General features: G+C 40.1%; 1 non-coding gene across 1 annotated transcript; it reads right to left on the reverse strand.

The window, feature by feature from the left end:
• Positions 1–20,258: 20,258 nt before the first annotated feature.
• On the reverse strand, positions 20,259–20,365 carry LOC114007809 (U6 spliceosomal RNA). Its single transcript, XR_003549396.1, has one exon. It is a non-coding gene; the product is annotated as a U6 spliceosomal RNA (small nuclear RNA).
• Positions 20,366–20,676: the final 311 nt, after the last annotated feature.

The raw sequence follows: 20,676 nt of genomic DNA on the forward strand, positions 1-20,676 counted from the left end.
CAAGAATAATTTCTTGTCCCTCTTTATAAATTTTCAGCAAACACAGTGAATTGTACTAAGTTGTACCTGTTCTTGAGGTCACAGGCACATTCAATCTCCATGGAAGGCCAAGAGAGCTGGGATGTGTACACTTTATTCTAAGCCTGTTTCTCTTTCAATATCTACCTTGCTTTCACCTCCCTGGTAGCCTCTGGTGGAGGACAACACAGCTGGTCATTTCATCTAAAGGGGGAGGCTGTTGCTGCAGACTTAAGACCCTCTTTTACCTCAAGGTTGGTGGTGCTTCACAGTCCTGGGAGATTTGAAGAGAAAAGAGTATGTGAGTATTGGAGTCAAGGAGCAACTGAGAATGAGTGCTTGCCAGCCTTCCCACTTCCCATTCTTCTCAGTCACATTATAGTTACGTCATCATTTACAACTTTTAAAAAAAACTTTATTTCATGAGAGAGAAAAACACAACACTCTCAACAAGGTCCTGTTGTTGCAATCCATCCCTTAGCTTCAGTCAGCCCAGATCGTGCTCATGTGAGTGCCTAACATACACACAGAAGTCTCTAGATACAAACCCAAGACTTTCCCATTGAGTTGGCCTTGCAGAACATTGCATTTTACTGCTGTGGCCCTGCCCAGCGACCTTACACTATTTCTGGATTTGGTAAAGACGAAGTGAAATCTACTTAAAAAACCTATTGCAGCATAGTTGCTATTTCCAAAAGGAAAATAATTAATAACATGAAAAGATGAAGCAGAGAGTTGGATAAAGAAAATATTTCTGTATTTTTTCCCTATGTGTCCCTGACTGGGGATTAAAAGATGTGGAGTGGGAAACAAGCATGTTAACACGTACAGTATCTCTCAGTGATGGCTTAAAGTTAGCCCTCCTTTTGGTAGGAGCAGATTTGAAAGGTTTCTTTTTAGCCTCAAAATTCCATAATTCTGTTTCCACAGAAAAAATTCCAAAAACTCTGGCACCAGAGCTTTAATTTCCAGTGTCTCACAAGTCTTACAGACAGGAAATTTCATGGAAATCCTCAGAAAATAAACTATAATCCATGGCACACTTGCAAGTGTGTGCATAGGGCACACTTTTTTCAGAGTACAGGGATATGCATGGTGAAGAGAACCGAGTACTAAAGACAGATTCTCCTGTCTGTGAACCCGGTAGATGCAACTCTTAGCTCAGTGGTTGGGATGATTTAAGGGAAGAATGAAAAACTTGTGAAAATAAAATTCAAGAAACTGCGTATACTTTGCTTCAGAGTTGCAGCGACTTTCTGAATTCCAGAGTAGGGAGTCTTGGCTCTCGGGGTGCAGTATGAATGCCCCAATAGCAACTTTAGAAGCCATATTCCTTTTCCTTTATTTAAAAAAGTTATTTATTCCATGAGTGAGAGAGCGAAGGAGAGAAATGAGAGAGAAAGAGAGAGAAACTCCTAAAAGAGTCTTGACATCATGCTACTTCCCCAGCCCCAGATAGCATGTACAAAATATACTCAAGGAAGTCTCTGGGCGTGAACCCAGTGGGTATGGTAGTGCCACAATGCCTTCTCCTCTATTCTCCTCTCAGGAATTTGGGCATGCATACATACATACACACCCAATGTGTTTTTCAAGCTGCCGGGTCCAGGACTCAACTGTACAGTCTGCCACATGAGATCCAGCTTCCTTAACCATCACGCCATTGGCTGGACCCTATAATGAATTCATTTAGTATTTATTTATTTTATAGCAAGAGAGATGGAGAGGGAGACACATAGCACCTCTAGCAGGGTCTGGATGCTGTGATCCACACCAGCCTTAGCTGCCCTGGATCACAGCGTATGCACGTCTGGGATACTCAGGTAGGTCTTTGGATATGAACCTGGACTGTAACAACACCACCACTACCACTGTCACTCCATGTTGGTCAGCCTTGCAGTGCATTGTATTTTACCACCATGTCACCACCTAGCCCTTGATACTGAAGTCTTAAAATATCAACATTGGGGGCCAGCAGGTGGTATGGTGATTAAGGACTCTGGACTCCCACATGGCTGACCATGGTTTGAGTCCTGGACCTAGAGGCTTGCTTTCTCACTTTCTCTCTCTCTCTTGCTCTGGCCCTCTTTGGTCAAATTAAAATAAATAAATAAATAAATAAATCAAAACTTCAATAAAACAATTCTTTTTTTTAAAAATCAAATATTGTATAGATTAATAACAAACAATCACCCAAACCCCCAAAACCTAACCACACTGGAGCCTTGATGTACCCCATCAAATTTCACTCACCAGATTTCAAATTCTGCACATGGACTAAAACACTGTGCCTGAAACAGCTACCGTGTAATCAGCATCCATGCAGAAAGCAGAGACTGTAGTAACGTTAGCTCAAAGAGATCAAAACCTGGAATTGAGTGTTCAGAAACAGGCAGACTAAATAAAGAGACTGATGGGAGTAAAATGAAAATGAAACAACCAACCTACTTTTTATTTTTTAAAAAAGGGTCAAAGTTGAGATGTTTTAATCTACATACAGACTGATAGAGAGCAACTGTAGGGAGAGGACCCTCCCCCACATATGAAGAAGCCCCACCCAATTAGAGGCAATGATTTTCTCCAATTGTCTTAGTTTAAAAAATTTTTTTCTATTTATTTATTTATTTATTGGGTTGTTGTTGCTGTAACAGAATCCTGGAGACTGGATAAGTCATAAAGAATAGAAGTTTATTCAGCTCATGGTGCTGGAGGCTCGGAAATCCAAGGTGGATGGGTTGGTGTGTGGTGGCGGATAACAAAGGGAAACAGAGAACTAGCATGGTTGCTTAGTCTTCTCATGGGGGAGCAGTTCTCATGATTTTACCTAATCCTAATCATCTCCCAAATGACCTACCTCTTAATGCTGTTACATTAAGGATTAAATACCGACATGAGTTTAGTAGGGGACATTCAATGATCTTAAGTTTCGGCCATATTAATATTTGATAATTGTACTGTGACTCAACTACAGAAGAGGAGAAAGACATTTGTTCCTGTTCTCCAGTGCACAGATAGTTGTTAGTTGCCTCCCAAATTTTATTGTAAGACCCCAAAATCATACAATAGAAAAACATCTTGAAATGACAATACAAAGATTTTAATAAAAAGAACAATAAGAGGAAAGTGATTTAGTTATGGAGATGCCAACTACTTTGACATCTTTATGTAGGTATATTTGTTAATTTTTCCTGAAGACAGAGAGACCAGTGGTTTCAATAATGTCTTCAGGCTGTGATCTACCCGCAGGCCCAGCTCAGATCATACGCATTCGTGCACATGTCTGGTGTGCTAAGGAAGGTCCTGAGATATAAAGTCAAGACCATTCCCATGTGGGTCTAGTTGCATTATCATTGCCTGGCCGCTCACTTATCTTGATGAATAATCATCCTGCTGTTATGTGATGAAACCTATTACATATCCAAGCCAACCAATTCAATTCGGTTTTCTGACTTAAAAAGATTAGAGACACTTTCCAAATGATCAAAAGTATTTACAGAAAATGCGTTTTATTAATTCAACACTGAAAATTGCTGTATCCTAAAATTTAAGTTTTTTTTAAACTTCTGTGTTAGCATATTCTATTTACTGTGCGTTTTTTGGTTCTTGGTTTTCGATTACTTCAAGAGAAGATGATTTGTTTGCATTTAAAAATCCTGAATTATGTTTTACTTATGACTCAGAGGTTCTACTGATTGTCTTAAGACTGCTGTTTTATACTTTTTTTATATACAATGCCAGGAATGATGCAAAGAAAAACAAAATAGATTGAGAAACCCGAGTCAAACTGAGGCAAACATGGGCAAACTTTATCCAAAAGAGAAATGAATTTGCACTGTTCCCCAGATATTTTGTCTGTTAAATTTTATTGCAGGGGCTAGCAGATGGCATGGTGTTTAAGGTGTTGGCTAACACATGGCTAACTCCGTGGTTCCAGTCTCAGACCTGGCAATTTGAAAAACATGCTTGGTACGTGTGTGTGCATGCCCAAAATTCCAAGAGGAGAATGAAGGAGAAGGAATTGTGGTGTGACCATCCACACTGGGGGATGATTTCTCACTTCACTTTTTTCTCTTTCTCAAGAAAGAAAGAAAGAAAGAAAGAAAGAAAGAAAGAAAGAAAGAAAGAAAGAAAGAAAAGAAAACAAGAGAAATTGCGTAAGTCATTTATTGAATGATTATTGCGAATGCCAAGTGTCCTCAGGCTGACATAGGGATAAATTCAACTCTCTCATTCTTGACTGTAGGAAGCTTGACTGTAGGAATTCAGAAATACTGCAGGAGAAGGTCAGAAAGAAAGTTTCTCGGGGTGCAGTATGAATGCCCCAATAGCAACTTTAGAAGCCATATTCCTTTTCCTTTATTTAAAAAAGTTATTTATTCCATGAGTGAGAGAGCGAAGGAGAGAAATGAGAGAGAAAAAGAGAGAAACTCCTAAAAGAGTCTTGACATCATGCTACTTCCCCAGCCCCAGATAGCATGTACAAAATATACTCAAGGAAGTCTCTGGGCGTGAACCCAGTGGGTATGGTAGTGCCACAATGCCTTCTCCTCTATTCTCCTCTCAGGAATTTGGGCATGCATACATACATACACACCCAATGTGTTTTTCAAGCTGCCGGGTCCAGGACTCAACTGTACAGTCTGCCACATGAGATCCAGCTTCCTTAACCATCACGCCATTGGCTGGACCCTATAATGAATTCATTTAGTATTTATTTATTTTATAGCAAGAGAGATGGAGAGGGAGACACATAGCACCTCTAGCAGGGTCTGGATGCTGTGATCCACACCAGCCTTAGCTGCCCTGGATCACAGCGTATGCACGTCTGGGATACTCAGGTAGGTCTTTGGATATGAACCTGGACTGTAACAACACCACCACTACCACTGTCACTCCATGTTGGTCAGCCTTGCAGTGCATTGTATTTTACCACCATGTCACCACCTAGCCCTTGATACTGAAGTCTTAAAATATCAACATTGGGGGCCAGCAGGTGGTATGGTGATTAAGGACTCTGGACTCCCACATGGCTGACCATGGTTTGAGTCCTGGACCTAGAGGCTTGCTTTCTCACTTTCTCTCTCTCTCTTGCTCTGGCCCTCTTTGGTCAAATTAAAATAAATAAATAAATAAATAAATCAAAACTTCAATAAAACAATTCTTTTTTTTAAAAATCAAATATTGTATAGATTAATAACAAACAATCACCCAAACCCCCAAAACCTAACCACACTGGAGCCTTGATGTACCCCATCAAATTTCACTCACCAGATTTCAAATTCTGCACATGGACTAAAAAATCAAAAGTTCAATAAAACAATTCTTTTTTTTTTTAAATCAAATATTGTATAGATTAATAACAAACAATCACCCAAACCCCCAAAACCTAACCACACTGGAGCCTTGATGTACCCCATCAAATTTCACTCACCAGATTTCAAATTCTGCACATGGACTAAAACACTGTGCCTGAAACAGCTACCGTGTAATCAGCATCCATGCAGAAAGCAGAGACTGTAGTAACGTTAGCTCAAAGAGATCAAAACCTGGAATTGAGTGTTCAGAAACAGGCAGACTAAATAAAGAGACTGATGGGAGTAAAATGAAAATGAAACAACCAACCTACTTTTTATTTTTTAAAAAAGGGTCAAAGTTGAGATGTTTTAATCTACATACAGACTGATAGAGAGCAACTGTAGGGAGAGGACCCTCCCCCACATATGAAGAAGCCCCACCCAATTAGAGGCAATGATTTTCTCCAATTGTCTTAGTTTAAAAAATTTTTTTCTATTTATTTATTTATTTATTGGGTTGTTGTTGCTGTAACAGAATCCTGGAGACTGGATAAGTCATAAAGAATAGAAGTTTATTCAGCTCATGGTGCTGGAGGCTCGGAAATCCAAGGTGGATGGGTTGGTGTGTGGTGGCGGATAACAAAGGGAAACAGAGAACTAGCATGGTTGCTTAGTCTTCTCATGGGGGAGCAGTTCTCATGATTTTACCTAATCCTAATCATCTCCCAAATGACCTACCTCTTAATGCTGTTACATTAAGGATTAAATACCGACATGAGTTTAGTAGGGGACATTCAATGATCTTAAGTTTCGGCCATATTAATATTTGATAATTGTACTGTGACTCAACTACAGAAGAGGAGAAAGACATTTGTTCCTGTTCTCCAGTGCACAGATAGTTGTTAGTTGCCTCCCAAATTTTATTGTAAGACCCCAAAATCATACAATAGAAAAACATCTTGAAATGACAATACAAAGATTTTAATAAAAAGAACAATAAGAGGAAAGTGATTTAGTTATGGAGATGCCAACTACTTTGACATCTTTATGTAGGTATATTTGTTAATTTTTCCTGAAGACAGAGAGACCAGTGGTTTCAATAATGTCTTCAGGCTGTGATCTACCCGCAGGCCCAGCTCAGATCATACGCATTCGTGCACATGTCTGGTGTGCTAAGGAAGGTCCTGAGATATAAAGTCAAGACCATTCCCATGTGGGTCTAGTTGCATTATCATTGCCTGGCCGCTCACTTATCTTGATGAATAATCATCCTGCTGTTATGTGATGAAACCTATTACATATCCAAGCCAACCAATTCAATTCGGTTTTCTGACTTAAAAAGATTAGAGACACTTTCCAAATGATCAAAAGTATTTACAGAAAATGCGTTTTATTAATTCAACACTGAAAATTGCTGTATCCTAAAATTTAAGTTTTTTTTAAACTTCTGTGTTAGCATATTCTATTTACTGTGCGTTTTTTGGTTCTTGGTTTTCGATTACTTCAAGAGAAGATGATTTGTTTGCATTTAAAAATCCTGAATTATGTTTTACTTATGATTCAGAGGTTCTACTGATTGTCTTAAGACTGCTGTTTTATACTTTTTTTATATACAATGCCAGGAATGATGCAAAGAAAAACAAAATAGATTGAGAAACCCGAGTCAAACTGAGGCAAACATGGGCAAACTTTATCCAAAAGAGAAATGAATTTGCACTGTTCCCCAGATATTTTGTCTGTTAAATTTTATTGCAGGGGCTAGCAGATGGCATGGTGTTTAAGGTGTTGGCTAACACATGGCTAACTCCGTGGTTCCAGTCTCAGACCTGGCAATTTGAAAAACATGCTTGGTACGTGTGTGTGCATGCCCAAAATTCCAAGAGGAGAATGAAGGAGAAGGAATTGTGGTGTGACCATCCACACTGGGGGATGATTTCTCACTTCACTTTTTTCTCTTTCTCAAGAAAGAAAGAAAGAAAGAAAGAAAGAAAGAAAGAAAGAAAGAAAGAAAGAAAGAAAGAAAGAAAGAAAAGAAAACAAGAGAAATTGCGTAAGTCATTTATTGAATGATTATTGCGAATGCCAAGTGTCCTCAGGCTGACATAGGGATAAATTCAACTCTCTCATTCTTGACTGTAGGAAGCTTGACTGTAGGAATTCAGAAATACTGCAGGAGAAGGTCAGAAAGAAAGTTATTTAAATGACTCAATAAAAAGAACAAATTGGGACCTGGATTTCTTGATCAAACAAGAGGGTGGGACAGAGAAAACGCATGCATATGTACATTGGTATAAGTACGTAGAAGTCTAAAAAGCAGATGGAATGGACTGGAAGGGAAAAACCTCAAGGCAAAAGCCATTGAAATGAGCTGACAAATACAGAAAGGCTCCAATATGATGCCTTATGAATCTGGGGCATATTTCCCAGAAAAGATCATAGTAGGACTTAGAAGGATTATGAAATTATTTTTTATTAAGTCAGGAACACTGTACATGCTTTTTAGTCTCTCTAATCTTGCTTCTGCTGTTAACTTTTATTCCATCTCTCTCCAGACTATCTATGAGAATCCCTCCTCACATCCTAACCTCTGCCCCCATTAACATTCTTTTGAATCTTCTAAGGTTAGATGATTTGTACTTTATCTGTAAGGTGGCAGTGTCTGATACAGTCAGTAGATGTCACTGTCTAATAGTTAAAGTGTCTACCCACCAAGTCCTTATGTCAGAAGCTTCAGGTTCCCTTTGAAGGATTAATTTCCTACTTGGTTGACTCTGTAAAGTCTAAAGTCTGTGCAGAGTATTTACTTAAGACAGTGCATAGCCACCTCCCCATTTCAGATATGATGTTAGAGATGTGATTTGCCTGGGGTCTGCGATCACCAGTTTTCACGGGTCCCTAGCTGCAGCGCGTTGCCTCATGCACTATGAAGGCACAGTTGCCCTTCAAGGTTGATTCAATGGCATTTAATGGCATCTAACCCTGGCCCATTGCCCTCTGGACTTTGATCTTTAAATTGTGGCCAAAATCTTAGCTCTGAAGATGGAGACAGGATCAGGTACCACATGGTCCTGAGCGTAGGAGCCAGTCTGAATGTGTCCTGTTACTTGATAGCAGACAGACACTCTTCATCAGCTACTCAGAACTCCAGGCGCCAGGAAGTAAGTTGAGGTCAGGGAGTTTGTTTTATCTACTGATTTGGAAAAATATTTAGCCTCCCTGGAACAGAGATGTGCATTCCGTGTGCCTGAAGCCATGAAATTTGGCAAGTCCCATATCAGATGCCTAAAACTGTTATACAACTCAGGCTAATTTAGATTGTAAGGCTGCCAGAGGGAACTCAGCCTCTCTCTGCTCCCAGAGTCCCCTGTGACAACCTTTAGAACCCAACAATCAATATCAACCAATTCATCGTCATCATAATGATATCCACTGGTCAAATCTGAATCACAGTACGAGACACACAGCTTTGGATGATCAGTAGTTAGAATGTGACCCAGAGTGACATGTGAGTTACTTTGTGCAATAATTTGGCTATTCCCAAAATGAAGACAAAGGTATCTAACTGTGTGAATTAAAATGAAAACATTTCCCAAGCTGCTGTTTCTTCCTCTATTGCCTCTGGTTACCAGAAAAGGGAAGCCATCCTTTTTGTAATTTTTCACTAAAGGTGCCATTACTGGGATTTTTCTTCAAAACTGTTTTAAAAAGTTCTTTAGTCTGGGGAACCAGCAGTTAGCGTAATGGCTATGTCGCTGGACTCCCACGTAGTCGACTGCGGTTCGCGTCTCGGACCTGGTGGCTTAAATCTCACGCCGGGCGCGTGTGCCTGCGTGCCCAGGATCCCGAGAGGAGAATGGAGGAGAAGGGAGTGCGGCGTGACCATCCCCCCTGGGGGGTGATTTCTCGCTTTCTGTCTCTATGTCTCTCTCTGTCTGTCTGGCGAGCGCACGCGCCCTATAGCGAAAACCTCTCAAAAAAAAAAAATTCTTTAGTCTGCTATTTAATGTTGCATGGTATATGTGAATTTGCAAGGGCATTTAAAACTGTGTTCTCTGGAAAAATAACAGTTAACATGGAAAAGCAAACTCAAAACTCAAACTCACTGACTTTTCAAACCATTAGTGGTAATTGCATTGTGTGTATGCATATATGTGCAGAACCATCGAAAGAGCACACATTTTAAACGTTCAAACAGGTCCAGGTTCAACTGGTAGCTCAGTAGTGTCTTAGTTTTTCTTCTCTGGATATTCTGTTCATCACACCAAAGTGTGTTCTGAAAAATGCTCAGCATGGGAAAAAAAAAATCACAGAAAAAGGAGAACCGAAGTTAAATAGGTTGGAAAGTTCCACTGGCTTTTTAATTATGAAAATTAAGCCTTTAATTATGAAAATATGACATGACTCTCAAAGAGAGCGCATCATATAAATTAAAATGCAATGAATGCCTAAGAGTTGCCCAAATTTACCCAACTATGGAAAATTTTTTTCATAGGACATCTCATGGAATTTGAGAATTTACAGAAATAATGGCTATATTCCCCGGGATTCTTCAGGTTGGTGGTAATAGAAACCAAACAGTAGCTTATGCAAAAAGAGGAAACCGTTTGCTCTGGTAACCAAATCAAAGACGGGACAAGGGTGAAGATACCTTGTGGACAACTGCAGTAGCTTATAATAGTTAATATTTATTGTGAGATGGCCAAGTGCCAGGCAGTATTTAACATGCTTCACATGCATTGATTCTTTCAATCCTCACAACAGCTCCAAGAGTTAAGTACTATTATTATCTTCTTTTTACAAAAGAGGAAACTCAGGTTCAGAGAGGTTACGTTTCCCAAGGTTACCTAGGTATTCTGACTCAGCCCACACTCAAACCACTAATCTTGTGTGTCTCCAGGGACTTAAATGTTGTCAAAGCTTATTTTCTCTATCTGACTCTTGTGTCTTTGGGCCTATTTAATTCTCAGCCAGCCCTTCCCATAAGATTAGAGACCTGGCTCCCACCTCTCAGCTTAATCCCTCACCTCCTTCTCAGGATAGGGTTCCTCTTATAATTTCTATTAAAAACATTCTGGAGAAGGGCTGTGATTAGCCCCCGACTTAGGGATCATGTGCCCAGTCTTAGGCCATTCACTAGGGGGTGGGCTGGGTAGACCATTCTTTTCTAAAATATTTATTTATTTATTTACATTCAATCACTGTGTATTACTACAGCTTTCCAAATGAATCTGCCTGGAGAAAGATGAGACTGGACTCCATCTCTCACCATTAACAAAAAAATCAAGTCAAAATGGATCAAAGATGTAAACCTAAGACCTCAAACTGCAAAGCTACCGGGTAGGCCATTCTAATCAGTTCAGCTCACATACCACCTCTGTCGCTGGGAGGTGAACTATGATTAATCACATCTACTTAATCAACATGGTCCTAATAAGGCCATGGGAAACACATTCTGAAAGAAAGAAAGTGCATTTTTCCAGAAAAGGAGATCTGGGACACTGATATTCCGAACTCTGACATACCCTGGGATCTTTTAGGATCAAATGGGAAATGTCTGTATTGTTGCTAGCATGGGTCCTGGCACTGGCAAGGTGGTTGATTCATTGTGGCTTCTTTATACAGAGTGTGTAAGAGAAAGAGTTTCCTTTTAGTGTGGGGTTGCTAAACTAAGCAGAAAACCAGCCAGCAAGGATCTTTGTGTAACAATTCCCAGAGTTAAAGACCTGACTGCTAGGTCAAGGCTGAGAGGTCAGGCCAAACTGGAGTAAAAACAAAATAAGGTCATGTAATGAGATGGCAGGATCCAAATTTGTCATAAAGCACAGACATTCATGGAATAGGCCAGGGGTTAACATGCAGAGGTCTAATCTGAGTGAGAGGGCATGGGCAGGAGTTGCACCAGGCAGAAGGTCCAGCCCACAGAAAAGTGTGGACCCAGTGGGGCTGGAGGACAGAATCCCAGCTGGGTGGAGGTCAGGGAGCAGTCTTCAAACACAGAACAGAGAGACACAGAACAATGTCTCAGGGTCCAAAATAAAGAGGCAAGTGTGGACTAAGTGGAACCAGGGGTTGGCTACGGAGCCAAGATGGCAGAGAGATTGTTCTCCAGTCCCTTACTTCAGCCATCTATACCCACATATCCTGAAGATCAGTACTTACTACCTGCAGGAGTGGGTTGCCAATCCCAAACAAGAGTCTGCAGCAGGAACATGTGATGGCTTCAGTTCTGACCACTTGTCCTCTGCAGGCATGTCCCTCCTCCCCTTTAGCTGGCTCTGTTCTCAGGATTCCCTTAGGAGTGTCCCCTCTTTTTTGATTATCCATAAGGTGGATCTTCATTCACCTTCATTGTTGTTAGTTTCTACTGCTGGTGTAACAAATCATTACAAACTTAGTGGCTTAACACATCGTAGGTGTATTGTCTCAGTTCCAGAGCCGGGAAGTCAAAATTAGGTCCCCCTGGGCTAGCATCGAGGTACTGGAAGGTTGTGGACACCATTTCCTAGCCCTTTCTAGCTTTTAGAGGTTGCCTGCATTCTTTGGCTCCTTCCTCCACTTTCAAAGACATCATAATGTCTTCTAATCTCTAGCCGACTCTGCCCTCTGCCACCCTCTTAGAAGGATCCCTGCTCCCAATAATGCAGAATGACCACTTCATCTCAAGGTCCTTAACTTAATCAAACCTGTGAAGTCCCCTCTTCCTTATGAGACAGCAGGGGATCATTAATCAGTTTACCACAGTTTGCATATTGGCATTTAAATCTCCACATAGCATCGGCTGTTTGCCATATGCCTGTACCATTTCCAGTGTTCCCACTGGTCTCTGCATGACCCAGACTTCTTTTTAAAAAAAAAAAAAAAAAAAAAGTTTTGCCAGAGGGCATGTGTGCTCACTGAAGACAGACAGACTGACAGAGAATGAGAGAAGGAAAAAGTACCTCTTTTGGGGAATGATCATGCTATATAATTCCTTCCCTTCTAGCTCTCCCTCCTTTTGGAATTTTGGGCACATATGCACATGTACCCAGTGTATTTTACAAGTCACCAGATCTGAGACTTGAACTGGACAGTCGGCCATATGGGATTCAGTTGCCTTAACCACCAAGCCGTGAAGCTGGCTCTGGATGGTCCAGGTTTTAAAAGAATTGGCGTAGGTACCTTCCTATATCTATTAGCACTCCTTTAGGAGGATGGGGCCAGAGATGACTTCTGTAAGAACTATTGCATATGGTAGAGGCCTAGTCACCCAGAGAGACTTCTTTGACCATTACTGTTTCCTTCATGAAGGCAAGAACTTCCCAGAAACTTCTGGTAGCTAGCTACAGCATATGAATTTGCTATACTTAAGCAGACTTTCTAGAAAAGCAAATGGGACTGATAGGTTTCTCTGGAAGAAGTCTCACACCTGTGTTCCAAAGAAAATGCACGAGAACATTCATCACAGTTTCATCTGAGATAGCAAAAACTTGTAAACGACTAAAATTTCCTTCCGCAGGAGGATGGGCAAAGAAATTTTTGCTATATCCTACAGCAAGCATCATAAATGAATTTAAACTCTGTATATTGATATGAAAAAATTGTAAAGTATAATGTTGAATGGAAAACACCCAAGTTATAAAATCGTATTATTTATAGATATGCACATGGGAGATAAAGTATGTCTGGGATGAAAACACTCCAGCTTCAAAATAGTGGGTGCCTGTGGGCAGATGGGAGGAAATGGGATTGGAAAAGATAACATAGAAGACAGCAGCCCTGGGCTAGCAGGTGGCATGGTGGTTAAGGTGCTGGACTTGTACATGATCAATGGCAGTTTGAGTCTTGGACCCGGCACCTTAAAAATCACGCTGGGTGCATGTGCATGTGTGTTCAAAATCTCAAGAGGAGAATGGAGGAAAAGGGATTATAGGGTGACCATCCCCCTAGGGGGTGATTTCTCATTTTCTCTCTCTCTGTCTCTCTCTGTCTTTCCAGCAAGCATAGCAAAAATTTTCTAAAAAAACCCCAAACAAACAGACAAAACAAAAAAATGACTGCAGCCCTATCAGTAAATTTGATTTTTTCAACAACAACAACAACAAAAAACTGAAATTGGGGCCAGCACATGGTGTAGTGGTTACATACCTGGACTCCCACATGGCCATTGTGGTTCGAGTCCTGGTCCTGGAGGTTTCAAAAATCATACTAGGCACATGTGCATGTGTGCTCAAGATCCTGGGAGGTAAATGGAGGAGAAGGGATTGTGGTGTGGCCATCCTCGCTTGGTAGAGGGTGATTTCTCACTTTTCCTCTCATTGTCTCTATCTCACTCTCTCTGGTTATGGACATGCCCTAAGGAAAAACTCTTTAAAAAAAAACCCACTAAAGTAAATAGAACAAAATGAAAATAATTATTAGAGCCAAGTGACAGGCACCATGTGTTTATTTTATCATTCTCTATACTCTTCTGTAGAATTTGAATTTTTTAACAATAAAGCAGTAATTAATTTAAAAAATCTAAACATAAGACATAAGACATACTATAGTTATTTGGACTATTTTTTAAAGAAATGTTTTTCTAGAATAATATTAAAAAGAAATTTCAGCTAGTCTCATCCTGGAGTCAGACTGCATCGAGACATTAATGATTTATAATTTTTCAACACTCTACCATGCCTTAAAGACTGCTTTAGTGGGGCTGGTAGGTGGTGTGGTGGTTGAGATGTTGGACTCCCACATGACTGACCACAGTTCCAGTCCCAGACCTGGTGACTTACTTTCTCACTTTCCCTCTCTCTTTCTCTCTCTATGTCTCTCTCTGGTCAAAATTTAAAAATAATAACAATTTAAAAAAGTAAAAAAAAACTAGACTAGCATATTAAACTCTAATAAATAAATAAAACTGCGTTAGCATCTGAAGTTCAAGCTTCTCTGTTTTTATATAGTTAATAAATTAGTAATTTGCCTACCCATCTTCCTAAATAGCATTGTCAGTCAGAATGCATTCCTTTTTCTGTGATGCAAAATTCCACTTGAAAGGGGAATAGGGACTTTATACCAAAATTAATTCTTACTAACATCCTCCCTTGCATGGTAATTCCAGCCTACACTTGCTTTATCAGGGTAAAGTCAATATTTTAGAATCCCCCCTCCCCCCCAGTGATTTAGGCAACAGACATGAATTTTTCTCTATAGAACCAGATGGAAAAATTTGCTAGTTACAGATCTTACGACTGCAGACTGAACTTCTCATTATGATAATATTAAATAATAAATGTTATCCAAATAATGATATGAGAATCCAGCTTCACCAGTTCTACATTTCTGCCTAATATATGATATTACAGGCAAATTTAAAAGTAACTTCCATTTAGAAATTTAGCCCCCTCATTTCTAGTTCCCCAGTATTTTATACAGTTATCCAGTAAGATTCATGTTGTATTATTTCTCTAGTCCTCTACAACTGCAAGGATGAGGTTTCTCACACCCTGCGGGGTAGGAAAATTTATAGTGCAAAAACATAAGACTTTGTAGAGTCCAGGGAGTTGAATCAGAAGTAAGCATATAAAAGTCTTTTACAATTTTTCTAGTTATTTGCTAAGTTAGAGCAATAAAGATGATACAGTCAGGAATGTTGTTAGTTCATACATCTCTGTGCAAAGTTTTGAAGTCATCTCTTTTTCTTTATGGACACAACCATGATTAGACAGTGCAGGGCACAACTGCTGGCCTTATATAACTCTAAGAGGAATGACCTGTAGCATTTTGCATATCTCAAAATAGTAATATGGTGGCAAAGTGAAATTTCGTAAGGATGTAGTGCATGGAGAGGAGACATCATAGGGTGACTATGAAGGTTCCACATCATGTATGTCAAATATGACATCAATTATGGGGACTTTATATATATATATATAATTTTGCTATAGGATGTGTGCTCTCATCAGAAAGACAGAGAGAGAGGAAACCAGCAGTTAGTGTAATGGCTATGTCACTGGACTCCCACGTAGTCGACCGTGGTTCGCGTCCTGGAGCCGGTGGCTTAAAACTCACGCCGGGTGTGTGTGCGTGCGTGCCCAAGATCCCAAGAGGAGAGTGGAGGAGAAGGGATTGCGGTGTGACCATCCCCCCTGGGGGGTGATTTCTCGCTTTCTGTCTCTATGTTTCTCTCTCGGGAGCGCACGCGCCCTATAGCAAAAACCTCTCAAAAAAAAAAAAAAAAGAAAAAAAAAAGAAAGAAAGAAAGACAGAGAGAGAGAGGGAAAATGAGAAAGCACTCTCCGGGGCAGATGGCCATAGCATGAGATTTGGGGCCTGCTTGCACATGTGCATGTTTTTCAAGCCACTGGGTTTGGGATTCAGAGTGCACCTTTGACCACGTGGGGATCCAGCTGCCTTAACCACCATGTCGCTAGCTGATCCAAATTGATGTCTTCTGGTGTCACAAATTTATTGTAAAAAGAGAACATGCACTAGCATCAGGAACATTAAAAGCCATATTGAATGGCCAAGATCAGTTTGCTGAGAATGAAACCAACAAGGTCAATTTTGGAGAGACCCCTTCATATGTGCTATCAAAAGGTTCAATACACTAATAGTTCCACTGAGGGTCCCAAATTCCCAGTTGTACCTGAGATTGCACGGGAACTGCTGATAGCTATGAATTCCTGGATTGTTAAGTGGAGTAAATTATAATGAACTATTAACTTCTTTCAGTATTTAATACCTATAATTCAGTTAGTAATTTTTTTTCATGGATAGCATGTTGCCTTTATGCAATTAAACTATAAAAGTTTATTGCAAAGCAGATTATCTTCTGTTTTTTTTTTGCATAGCAATCAGAATTGATTTATTCATTGTATCAACAAATTAAAAAAGTTTTTACAAACTGAGAAATAAGCAAGTGCACCAATTCATAGGTGATTTTTTTCTTATTTCTTGGATGCAACAAAATTAGAGCAATGATGATATATTAAATGCTGAAATTTAGGTAATTTAGGTATAATGACTATGTTCCTCAGGTAAATAATAAGGCTAAGTATTTTTATAATTTTAGTGCTTTATTACTCACCTGAGAGCAAGAGAGAGAGAAATCACCCTGCAGGAGAATGGTTACACTACAGTCCCTCCACCTCCATCCTCTTCTTGGGACTCTGGACACACGTGCATATGCGCCTGATGTGTTTTCCAAGACACCGGGTCTGGGACTCGAACCACACAGTTGACCATGTGGAATCCAGCTACCCCAACCACTATGCAACCAGTTGGCTCTATTTTTAGTGTTTTTCAAAATAATCTATTCTGATCTGATAGCCACCATTACTATTACCGATCAGGGGAAAGTCAGTGGTCCCAGGCCACTGAGAATATGAAATTGAGTAAAGCGGTGAACAAGCAACTTCCTTAGAAGTGTTTGATTTTTATTATTTAATAAGCTTCCCAATAATTGGTTAGGATTAGAAAATTCCAAAAGGAAAGTGTTATTAGGAAAAAATGGAAATGCCTTGTTGATTTTTTTTTTTTTACTGTCGACCTTGTTTCAATTAGAATGTAATTGGTGCTTCTGTTGTGGATGACTATCTAGGTTCTTGGTGTTTCAAACAAAGAATTGAACGAAACACACCAATAATGAAAGCAAAGGATAGTTTATTAAATGAAGTGAAAGTACACTCCCCAGAGGCGGGAGCAAATCCAAGTGCAAGAAAGAAACAGTGGCTCAGGGACTTGGACAATTGCCTTCCATGAGGTTTATAATTCCTTAACTGATTCATCATTGGTGGGCCCACTAATTGCTTTCATACCATTGGCTATATATCAAATGTGGCTGGGCCCACTGATTTATCTCATTGGCTATCAGCTAAACATCCCCCGCTGAAAATCTCCCACCTACATTACCTCCAGCAGGAAACTTTTTTGCCCTGATTATTTTTTCTAACTAGCCACATAGGCAGATGCTCCAGTCCCCTTACCTGCTTCCATTTTTCCTTTTTCTAGCTTTCTTCTTGCCTCACTTTTAAGTGATATCTTGTGTAAATTATAAACTGTATATAATTTTTAAATAATCACAAACAGAAAAGTTCTAAGTATGTAAGTAAAATACTTCTTTTTCTTAACCCCTAGGACTTCTCTATTTTCCTTTCCCTTATTATTTCTTCTTGTTTTTTTTTTTTTTGTTTGTTTTGTTTTGTTTTGTTTGTTTGTTTTTGACAGTGTCTCTCAAATATCTGAGACTACAGTCAAATGCAACTACACCCAACTTTTTAGAATGGCTAGGAACAGAACCTGGGCCTCCCATGTGGCCTCAGCCTGCAAAGTCGTAGCGTTGACTGGTGTGTACTACCATGGTTGGTCCTTCCCCTTTGTATTTAATAAATGTTTTGTGGGAGAGATTAAAACCATATATATATATATCCTATACTTCATTAAGTTTACAATTCATCCTATTATCACTGTGAATATAAGCTCTTATCTCTGGGTTATAATCAATTCCATTATTTATCCTAGAAGTCAAATTGTCCCTGTTGCACCTCCCCTCCACCATCCCATTCAGCTGGTTTCTGTATCCTTTTGACATGTCCCCTCATTCTTTGAGCATGTCTTGCTTCTTGGTTTGGTTTCAAGCTGCTGGGCCCAGTACTCGAACCATGGTTGGCCACGTGGGAGTCCAGCACCTCAACCTCTATCCCACTTCCTGGCCCCAACTGTGCTCATTAGATGTGTTCCCTATACTTTCCCTGGTGAACTATTTTAGGAACTGTTTCCGGGGAAGCTCTGTCTCACACACTCATAGACTTGTTTGAGCACTCTATTCCAACCACTTGAAGCTAATTCTTTCTTCCCTGATAGTTTATTTTGAAAAATATGCTCATGTGCATCAAGCTGGCTCACAGCATTGGACTCTCTGGTTCATCCAAAGCATTTATAGTCCCAGCCTACTGATCTGCAGTGGTGGAAGCCACACACTGACCCCAATTCAGATTCAAGTCAGTGTGAATGACACTGGGTGTGGATGCACCTAAGTTCCTGACTAGCTAGAGGGTTGGGGAAGAGGATTGCAGCATGATGAGACCCTGCTGATGGTTCCTGTTTTTCTCTCTCTCACACACATGAGTGTGTGCACATGTACACAAACACACATGCACTTGTACCAGTTGTACTCTCTCTCATGAAAGAAAAAAATTGAAAAACAAAGCAAACCTTTATGCCACAAAAACAGCAATAAAGAAACATGGCATAGCATAAAATGATGAAATGTTAATGCAAAAATTTCTGTGATGATCTAATTTAATTTTACAATAGGGCTATGTTGGTTTTTTGAATGGGACAATTCTTTTTTGTATAGGATTGTCCTCCCCACTACAGACTCTTTTTTTCTTTTCTTTTTTTTTTTCTTTTTCTGTTATGTGATGAGTGCTCTCAACAGAGAGAGATACAGAGAAGGAAAGTGACAAATCACCCGTCAGAGAGATGGCCACACCACAATCCCTTCTCCTTCATTCTCCTCTCAGGATTTTGGGCATGGGTGCACATGTGCCTGGTGTGATTTTCAAGCCACTGGGTCTAGGACTTGAACCACTGTCAGCCATGTGTAAGTCCAGCACCTTAACCACCACACCACTTGCGGGACAGTTTTAAAATGTATATTTAAATAAAAATGACAGAGGGCATATGTGATCACCAGGAAGAAGCAGAAAGAGAGAGAGAGAGAGGGAGAGGGAGAAAATACTTCCCCAATGGGGCATGGCCGTACCATGATCTCTTTTTCCTCTATTTCCCCATCCTGTCAAGATTTGCTACATGCATGTACATGTACCAAGCATGTTTTTCAAGACACCAGGTCTGGGGCTTGAACCAGTCAGCCATGTGGGATCCAGTTCCTTTAACCATCCCTTTAACCATCGGACCATGGGTCTGACCCAGATCACAGGACATTTAGCTTTGCTGAGTCCCTTAGTTTTTGTGATGACCAGAAAACACTCCACACATTTCCCAATGCTCCTGGGAAGGGGGAAAATATTCCCGTTGAGAACCACAACTGTCTTCATTTTCACTAGAAGAAAGATAGGCCCAAGAGGTCATTCGTCTTGCCAAAATTAGAGAGTCAGAAAAGAAGTCAAGTCTTCTAATTTCTACCTGGGTTCTGAAACGTCAGAGGATTTAGGAACAATGTGTGCTATATCACAGTTAGTAAATGGCAAAGTCTGTATTCAAGCCTAAACCTGGTTGGTTTCAAAGCCCATGTGTTGTACTCCACTCACGGTGCTCATAAGGTAACGCACGTCCACGTGTTGTACTCCACTCACGGTGCTCATAAGGTAACGCACGTCCACGTGTTGTACTCCACTCACGGTGCTCATAAGGTAACACACGTCCATGTGTTGTACTCCACTCACGGTGCTCATAAGGTAACACACGTCCAGTTAGAAAATGAAAACCATAGGGGGCTGGATAATGGCATAGCAGTAAAATTCAGTGTTCTGTGAGGTTGACCCACAGGAGAAGGTTCTGAATTCAAGATGTCGATTTTTCTGAGTATGCTGAGTGCATGTGTACCCATGTCCTGGGGCTGGCTGAGGCTGGGGGTAAACTGTGGCCCATGACATTCTTTCTTTTTATTTTTTTAAATTATTTTTTATTTAACTTTATTTATTTGTATATTTACTTACTTACTTATTTATTTATTTTAATTTGACCAGAGAGGGACAGAGAGAGAGAGAGAGAGAGAGAGAGAAAGAAAGAGAGAAAGAGAAAGTAAGCCATCAGGTCCAGGACTTGAACTGTGGTCAGCCATGTGGAAATCCAGCACCCCTATCACACTACCTACAAGCCTCAGACATTCTTTTTTTTTTTTTTTTATTAATTCACTTTACACCATCACAACACACAAATGAATTTTCCATCCAAAATACACTGTGCATTGTCTCAATCAAGTACATCCACATATATGTTCTCAGCAAATGATTTTCCAAAAATATGGAACGCTTCACGAATTTGTGTGTCATCCTTGCGCAGGGGCTATGCTAATCTTCTCTGTATCGTTCCAATTTTAGTATATGTGCTGCCGAAGCGAGCACAGCCTCAGACATTCTTTACACTTTATTTTTTTAAAGGATTATTTTATTTAACTTTATTTATTATTATTATCATTATTATTTTTCAGTTTGATCAGAGAGAGACAGAGAGAGAGAGAGAGAGGAAGTGAGAAAGCAAGCCACCAGGTCTGAGACTTGAACCGTGGTCTGCCATGTGGGAGTCCAGCGCCTTTAACCACCATGCCACTTGCCGGCCCAACATTCTTTACACTTTCTACAGGACACTTTCATCACATCCAACTTAATACTAACAAAGGATTTATCCATAGATTTCCCAATAGCTCTTAAACTTT

The sequence above is a fragment of the Tupaia chinensis genome, unplaced genomic scaffold (assembly GCF_000334495.1).
Source record: "Tupaia chinensis unplaced genomic scaffold, TupChi_1.0 Scaffold000237_1, whole genome shotgun sequence".
Taxonomy (NCBI): domain Eukaryota; kingdom Metazoa; phylum Chordata; class Mammalia; order Scandentia; family Tupaiidae; genus Tupaia; species Tupaia belangeri.